Source organism: Nuphar pumila, chromosome 3 (assembly GCF_984573655.1).
Source record: "Nuphar pumila chromosome 3, dmNupPumi1.hap1.1, whole genome shotgun sequence".
Lineage (NCBI taxonomy): Eukaryota > Viridiplantae > Streptophyta > Magnoliopsida > Nymphaeales > Nymphaeaceae > Nuphar > Nuphar pumila.
The window spans coordinates 107,307,374-107,315,434 of NC_143251.1; positions in this window are offsets into that span (position 1 = coordinate 107,307,374).

An 8,061-nucleotide genomic window follows, 5' to 3' on the forward strand; every position below is an offset into this window, starting at 1 on the left:
TTAGTGGGAATCGACAATTGGATCATGTTTTTTTTTTTACCAAAAAAATATTTTTATTAGTCAAGCCGTTATGGCCATTGATTGTATAAAGGACAAATTTTAGTGATCCAAAAGTCAGTTTTCACTAAGCAAAACTTATAGATCACATCTGTGGTATTAGATGTGAGAAAAAATATCAAAAACTATGATTTTTTAATGAGCCTAAAAGGGCAGAACTAGAGACGGAACAAGCCCATGACTATTTATATATATAGAGAGAGAGAAAGCGAGAGTCACTAAAATATGAGAACTAATACGTGAACCGTGATTTTCATAGTTTGTTCTTTTCTCTTTAATTTAACCGTAAAGATGTTTGGTATTATAAGAACCTGCTCTTGAATCATCCTGTTTTGATACATAAGCGATCTTTTTTAAGGTTTTAAAATCAATGGCTCATAATTTTCATAAATATTCAAACATTTAGAAATTGCATTTTTTATGAAAAATACACGATCAAATGGTTGATTCTTAGCAAATTCACTATGCCAAACAGATCGACATGGTTGGATTTGCAAAAAAAAATGTTGAAAACACCCATATTTCCAGTTTCCATATTTAGGTTCACATATATATAACAAGAAATATTGATATTGATCTTGACATCTTAGGTTAGAACTGTCAATGCAAAGTCGGTGAATTTTTTGAGTTTTTTATAAATAATAAGAGATTGTTTTTGGTATTTTTATGAGACATTCATCGACAACGAATAATCGATGAACTTTTGGATGTTTACCAAGTTATTTAACTTATACGAGCTTTTTAGACACCTTTGGATTTGAATCATGATGGGGGATCTACGAGGATCGACCCCCATGAAACCTAATTCAAGTCATACATTTTACATATGTAGGATCCATTGAATCTCCTAATTAAATATGTTTGGATCCAGTCTGTGGTCCTAATTTGTGAAACATCATAACAAGGACTCGGGTTCATTCAATGGACCCAGTCTAGGTTTAGAATAGTTTAGAGTCAGATCTCTGAAGAGATTCAGATTACTCAAAGCCTTTTAGACATAAGACTGGATCCATTAGAATGATCCACTCTCCAAACAAGTTGGATCCAAATGAGATCCATATTGATATTTGAATATTTAGTCCAATATGAAATTAATAGATGTTGAATATGGTCGGTTATCAAGGTTTAGAATTTTTGGCTAATATGATCAATCTGATTTGTTTGTTACAATGTGCATTCATTCATGTGCTATGAATATGCACTGATATTGTACCATGAACACAAACTTGTATATCTATGTGTGATTGTTGTTTACCGAAATATGCAATGCCATTTAAATTTTATTGAATTGTATAGTAGTTATATATGAACCATTGATGGGCCTTTGGAGGCCAGGTGCATATGTTACTCATGAAATAACAAGTTTTAAATGCATTGCAAAACTATTATATATTGCTCTGAAATTAATTATACTATTGAAAATGACAGGACAAAGACCCACAAGTGTTAATGTCTGCACTTTGCACATGCCCAAGCATTCGTTGCCGCCACTGCACTGCACTATGCTTGTGCACATGCCACACACTTTGCACAACCCATTGCCGAACCCAGGCACAAGTCACACTCTATGGCATGCACCTCTCTCTTCCACACCATGCACAGTGCCAAGTCTCATACCATGGCATGCTACAAGGCTCTTTGAGACTTCGTGTGCAACAATTATAATGCTTTGTTTTAATTAAACAGTCGGATTTCCCTTTTCCGTACCAGTTCTGAGTTGGATGTTCGATGCCTGGGGAAAGCCCGACGAGGGGTCATTCTCTGTCTATTCCCCGGCCCAGTGAGCGCATAAATGCCTTAGCCTCGCATGTTGCGTGCCTACGATGCAACCTACCCTAGATCACACATTGCAGTACATTACAACCGGTTTGTGCAATGTACTGGCGCACATAAGTGCAGAGAGTTTATCACGTGCACAAGCGTTGTGATAGATATGCACACAAGAATAGGGGTGAATGCACATGCAGGCGCTAAGGCAATGTGCATGCAGGTGCAAGGAGTGGAACACGCATGCAGGCACGTGAAAGGGAGCGTGCGCAGGCGCATAGGCAATGACACACGCAGCAACATGCATATCTTGTGTGTGAGCGGCAGAGGCATGCAAGCTCGTGCATGTCTTCTGCGCGGGCAGTAGAGGTGCGCAGGTGCGGGCAGCAAGATCTGGTGCACGCTCGTGTGCCAGCTAGGCACGTTGATGTAGGCTGCAGAATCTGATGCACGCTCGTGTAAGGTGGCAGTTGTGTTGCATCAACCTGTGGCAGACATGAACAAACAACAGAGACCAATAGTGAAAGTTCTAAGCGCTCAAGAAAGATGTGCTTGCACTTAACTGTGCGTCAGATGCAGAGGATATACAGACAGATGACCGCTCATGGCGACTGGCCGCGCAGTGACAGAGCATAGGTGTGTGCAGGTGAGCAGGACTTGCACATGCTTACTCTACACAACCTACAAAAGAATTATGTGCACACACCAGTAAAGTAGTAGAATTATCAGATTAATCCAGGTGCTTGAAAATGCACTCATCTGAATTGTAGATCAGACGATCTAGAGTGTTTTAGGCTCTTAGATGTGTCTGCGCATGCGCACAGGTCAAGCCTTGTGTTGCGGTTCACTTGTGGTGCACGTCAACTGATGGAAAAGCGAAGGCTGAAGTACGGTAGAGGTTGATCAATCATCAAATGTTGCGAATATGCTACAATGAAGATTATCATCCTATAAAGACTGGACAACTAGAAAGGAGGAATACTCTGCAACGCTCTCTCACAATGAGCGTTTTGTCAATTGTATATATATAGAATTGGCTTGAGTACAACAATAAGATTTACATCAATGTGATTTACATTCAAGAAGGAAATAATATCCTTATTATCTCAGAGGGGCAACTAGATTATGGAAGACAAATCTCATCAAATTACTGAAATCTTGGTTGTCCATCTTTACCGTTATTTCCTGTGGATAAGGCTCTAGTATTCACGCCATGATTAATGCTAGTGCTGACTATGGCATCTTTATCAGTATCTTTAACATGCCCCATCAAGCTCAACGTGGGTTCAACTACGCCGAGCTTGTTCCTAAATTCTTCAAATTTGACTGTGCCTAGAGATTTGGTAAGACCATCCGTCAGTTGATCTTGAGTTCTAATAAACTGAATGCGCAGATTGCCCTTCTGAACATGATCTCGGACAAAGTGAAAATCCACTTCCACATGCTTTGTTCGAGCATGGAACACTGGGTTGGCTGCTAGGTATAGTGCTCCCATATTATCACACCATAGATCGGGAGGTTCTAAAGCAGGGTATCCAAGCTCTTGCAAGAGAGTTTTGAGCCAAAGTAGCTCAGTTGTTGCACACGACAAAGATTTATATTCCGCCTTGGTGCTAGACCGAGCTACTGTCTTTTGCTTCCGTGAGATCCATGAAACAACATTGGTTCCTAAGAATGTGACAAACCCACTGGTGGACTTTCGATCATCTGGGCTCCCTGCCCAGTCTGCATCCGCAAAGGCACAAAGGTGAAGTGACGTCAAAGGCTGAAAATAGAGACCAAAGTGTATTGTTCCTTTTAAATAACGTAAAATTCGCTTCACTTGAGTCCAATGAGCCTTCAAGGGTGCATGCATATATTGACATGCACGGTTTACTGCAAAGGCAACATTTGGCCGGGTTAGAGTCACATATTGAAGTGCCCCTACAATGCTCTGATAGGTAGAAGGATCTTGAAATTCTTGAGCTTCTATATTAGTGTTGGTCCTTTGTCGACTGCTACTCATTGGTGTATTTGTCGCCTTGACCTCAGCCATCTTAACCTTTTGCAAGATGTTGTACATGTAGGTCCGTTGACTGAGTATGATTCCTTGTTTTTGATACAAGATTTCAATGCCAAGAAAACAAGTGAGACTCCCAAGATCTTTTATAGAGAATGTTGAGCGAAGTTGTTCGATTATTTTGTGGATGATGACAGTAGATGATTCTGTGATGATCAAATCATCCACATAAACAAGTAGAAAAATTTGATCCTTGCCTTGCTTGAATATAAAAAGAGACGGATCTGATTGGGAGACTTCAAAACCTTGGAATTCAAGGAAGCAACTGAGACGTTGGTACCAGGCTCGCGGGGCTTGTTTAAGCCCATAAATGGCTCGATCTAGTTTGCACACAAAGTCTGGATGATGTGGATCGACATACCCTTCTGGTTGGCTCATATACACGTCTTCAGTTAGATACCCATTCAAAAAGGCATTGTTGAAATCTAATTGTCGCAACGTCCACTTGTAATGAACAACTAGAGTCAAGAGGACTCGAATAGTGGTTGGTTTGACCACTGGACTAAAGGTGTTTGTATAATCAACTCTTGCTTCTTGGTGAAACCCCTTTGCAACTAATCGGGCTTTATACCGAGCAACTGTTCCATCGGCATGATGCTTGCTTTTATAAACCCATTTTGATCCAATTATATTGTAGTGAGGTAGAGTTGGAACCAAGTGTCATGTCTGATTTTGTCGTAGAGCTTAAAATTCCTGATTCATTGCTTTTTGCCAATGTGAAAATGTAGCAGCCTGCTGATAGGTAGATGGTTCAGACTCGACTAGAGTGGTGGAAAAACAGGTTTTTGGTATAGAATGAATTGGAGCAAAGTAGGTTCTAGGTTTTAAGGATCCAGTCATGGATCTGGTTACCATTGGATGGGAGTGGGTTAATGGACGTGGTTCTGGATCACTTTGAGCTGGTGACATTGGTGAGTGAGAATCTCTTAGTTCTTGTCTTAGAGTTGGTTGTTCGGGTTCAGGTGAACTTGGTTCTTGATCTAGATTTGGCTGATCAGGTTCAGGAGAATATATGGTTGCAGAAGGAATAGCAGACAAAGAATTGGATTGGATTGGACTACTGTCTACTTGAGGATCGATGGAGGGTGGAAAAACTAATCCCCATTGAGGTAACTGGGCAGGTTGAATGATATTAGGAATTTCCTTAGTGGTCTTGGCAGATTCATCGAAATACACATGACGCGAAATGAAAACTTTGTTTGATGTAGGATCTAAACACATGTAGCCCTTGTGCCATGTTCCATACCCAATGAAAATACATGGTTTGGTTTTGGGTTTAAACTTAGAGGAATTATACGGAGTGAGCAAGGGGTAGCATGTAGCACCAAAAATTCGGAGATGTGAATAATCAGGAGTTTGGCAAAAAACAAGCTCATATGGTGACTTATGACCAAGTTTGACAGTGGGTAGTCTATTGATAACATAGGTTGCTGTTCAGAATGCTTCTACCCAGAAGGAGTGTGAGAGTTGTGCATCATTCATCATGCTGAGACTGGTTTCGACGACATGGTGATGCTTGCACTCAACAAGCCCGTTTTGCTCTGGTGTATGGGGACAAGAATATTCATGCATAATCCCATGTTTTTTGAGAAAATCTTCAAGTTAATGACTACAGAACTCTCCACCATTATCAGATTGAATTTTTTTTATTTTAGAGTCAAGTTGTTTTTCAATGAGAGCTTTGAATGACACAAAACACTCAAAAACATCTCCTTTGTTTTTCAGGGGAAACAACCAAGAGAAACAAGAATAATTATCAACAATAAGTAAATAATAATGAAAGTTTCCTCGGGAAATCACCCTAGAGGGCCCCCATACATCGACATGAAGAAGTTCAAGAGGTCGAGAAGCATGAAACTCTGAGATCGGAAAAGGATGCTTATGGGCCTTGCCTATCAAACAGTGCTCACACAGATGTTTTTGTGCAGACTGTTTTATTGCAATCAATTTTTGAGAGTTGAGAAAACTAATAATGTTCTTATTAGCATGCCCAAGACGCCTATGCCAGCCTTCAAAAGTCCCTTTATTGTTGCATGAAAGAAAAGTTGTCTTCCCTTCAACTTTAATTGGGTAAAGTCCTGCGTGCGTTTTCGGCCCCCGAAGTCGAACTTTGCCCGTCTGCCGATCCTTAATAACAAACTCAGTGGGTGAGAACTAAAAAATGCAATCATTATCAGTGGTAAACTGCCCAACAGATAAGAGATTAGCTGTAATATCTGGAACAAGCAATGCATTTTTTAGAGTAAACGATGAGTCCCCTTTAATATTCAGTGATAAGTTGCCAACATGCGCAATAGGGAGAGAAGTTCCATTACCAACTATGATAGAGTCATTTCCTTGGTAGGTCGCCTTGTTTTCCATATGTTGATCCTCTACTGTAACATGGTTGGTAGCTCCAGTATCTGGATACCAGTAGTCTTCACCTGTTTATTGAAGAGTCATGGCAGAAAAAGCCTTTGGAATGTCATAGCATGTCTTTGCAGTGTGCCCTTTCCTACCACAATATTAGCAGGTGATTGGATTCGAATTCTAGTTTCTTTGGTTCTGATTTCCATTATTATTATAGTTGTTGTTGTTGTTATAGAACCCTTGGTTAGTTCTACCTTGACCTCGTCCCCGGCCGCGATAGAAGCCGCGACCACGTCCACCACGACCACGAGTAGCATTGAAGGCTGTTTGAGTGATCTCAATGTTTTCTGGAGTTTTGGGGTGAAGGAGAAGAACTCTCCTTTCTTGATTTATCAGTAGATCATATAGATCTGGAAAAGTCAAAACAAAGACATTGGATCCTGCAGTGATGGTGGTGATGAAGCTTTCACACTCAATGGGGAGACCATTGAGGGCCACTTGAATAAGTTATTCATCAGTAGTTGTATGATCGACTGCTGCTAATGTATCAGAAAGAAACTTGATGCGGTCTAGATATGTATTCATATCCATATTATCCTTCTTCATAAACTGCAGATCCTTTTTAAGAAGCATAATTCGCAGTGGTGACTGCGAGCCATATGTCTTTTCAAGCATGCACCATGCTTCTCTAGATGATTGTGCACACATAATTTGGCTTAACACAGTTTTAGATACTGTAGCCTTGACCCAGCTTAGAGCAAGCTGGTCTAACCGTCACCAGTTCAGGAGCTCAAGATTGGGTTCCTGTTTTTCATCCTTTGTGATGATTTTGGCAGGGCACTCTGATGATCCATCAACAAACTTTAACAGATCTTGGGACAGCATTACAGATTCTGGTTGGCTTTTTCACAGAAGATGGTTGTCTCTGTTTAATTTAACAGACACAAGACTAGCGACTGCATTCCACTGCGCAGAGGGAGAAGAAGCCATGATTAGATCTCGTGGGAGATAAGGAGGCTCTGATACCATATAAAGACTGAACAACTAGAAAGGAGGAATACTCTGCAATGCTCTCTCACAATGAGCATTTTGTCAATTGTATATATATAGAATTGGCCTGAGTACAACAATAAGATTTACATCAATGTGATTTACATTCAAGAAGGAAATAATATCCTTATTATCTCAGAGGGGCAACTAGATTATGGAAGGCAGATCTCATCAAATTAGTGAAATCTTGGTTGTCCATCTTTATCGTTATTTCCTGTAGATAAGGCTCTAGTATTCACACCATGATTAATGCTAGTGCTAACTATGGCATCTTTATCAGTATCTTTAACACATCCAATGTGAAGGGAGATCTCGGTTGGAGCTAGATGCCTCGATGCTTCACACAAGGGATAGGGAAGAAGATGAAAGAATTAAAAGAAAATCTCTTCACTAAAATCTGAAAATCCTAAACAGAAGCCTAATCCTCAAGTGTGACCTTTCTCCAAATCTGGAGCCAAATCAAACTCAATTTTATAAAATGTCATGCATGAATTTCTACAAAGAGTTGCTCTATTCATAGAGTTGTGCATGAAGTTGGCACCAATGGCTTGGAACGCCCTTGGTTCAAATCCCGATGCTGACATGCCTATGCACTGTACGTTGAAGTCCCATTTTTTATCAAATGTTTCTTTACTAGATTGTTGTTGACTCATACCTTGCGAGTCCTTATCACTCTACTAGGTTGTCGTGGGCTATCTGTGGAGGATTCCTCAATAGGAGCCTGGCCATGATAAGCTTTCAATTGAGACACATGAAAGACCAAATGGACATATACTCCT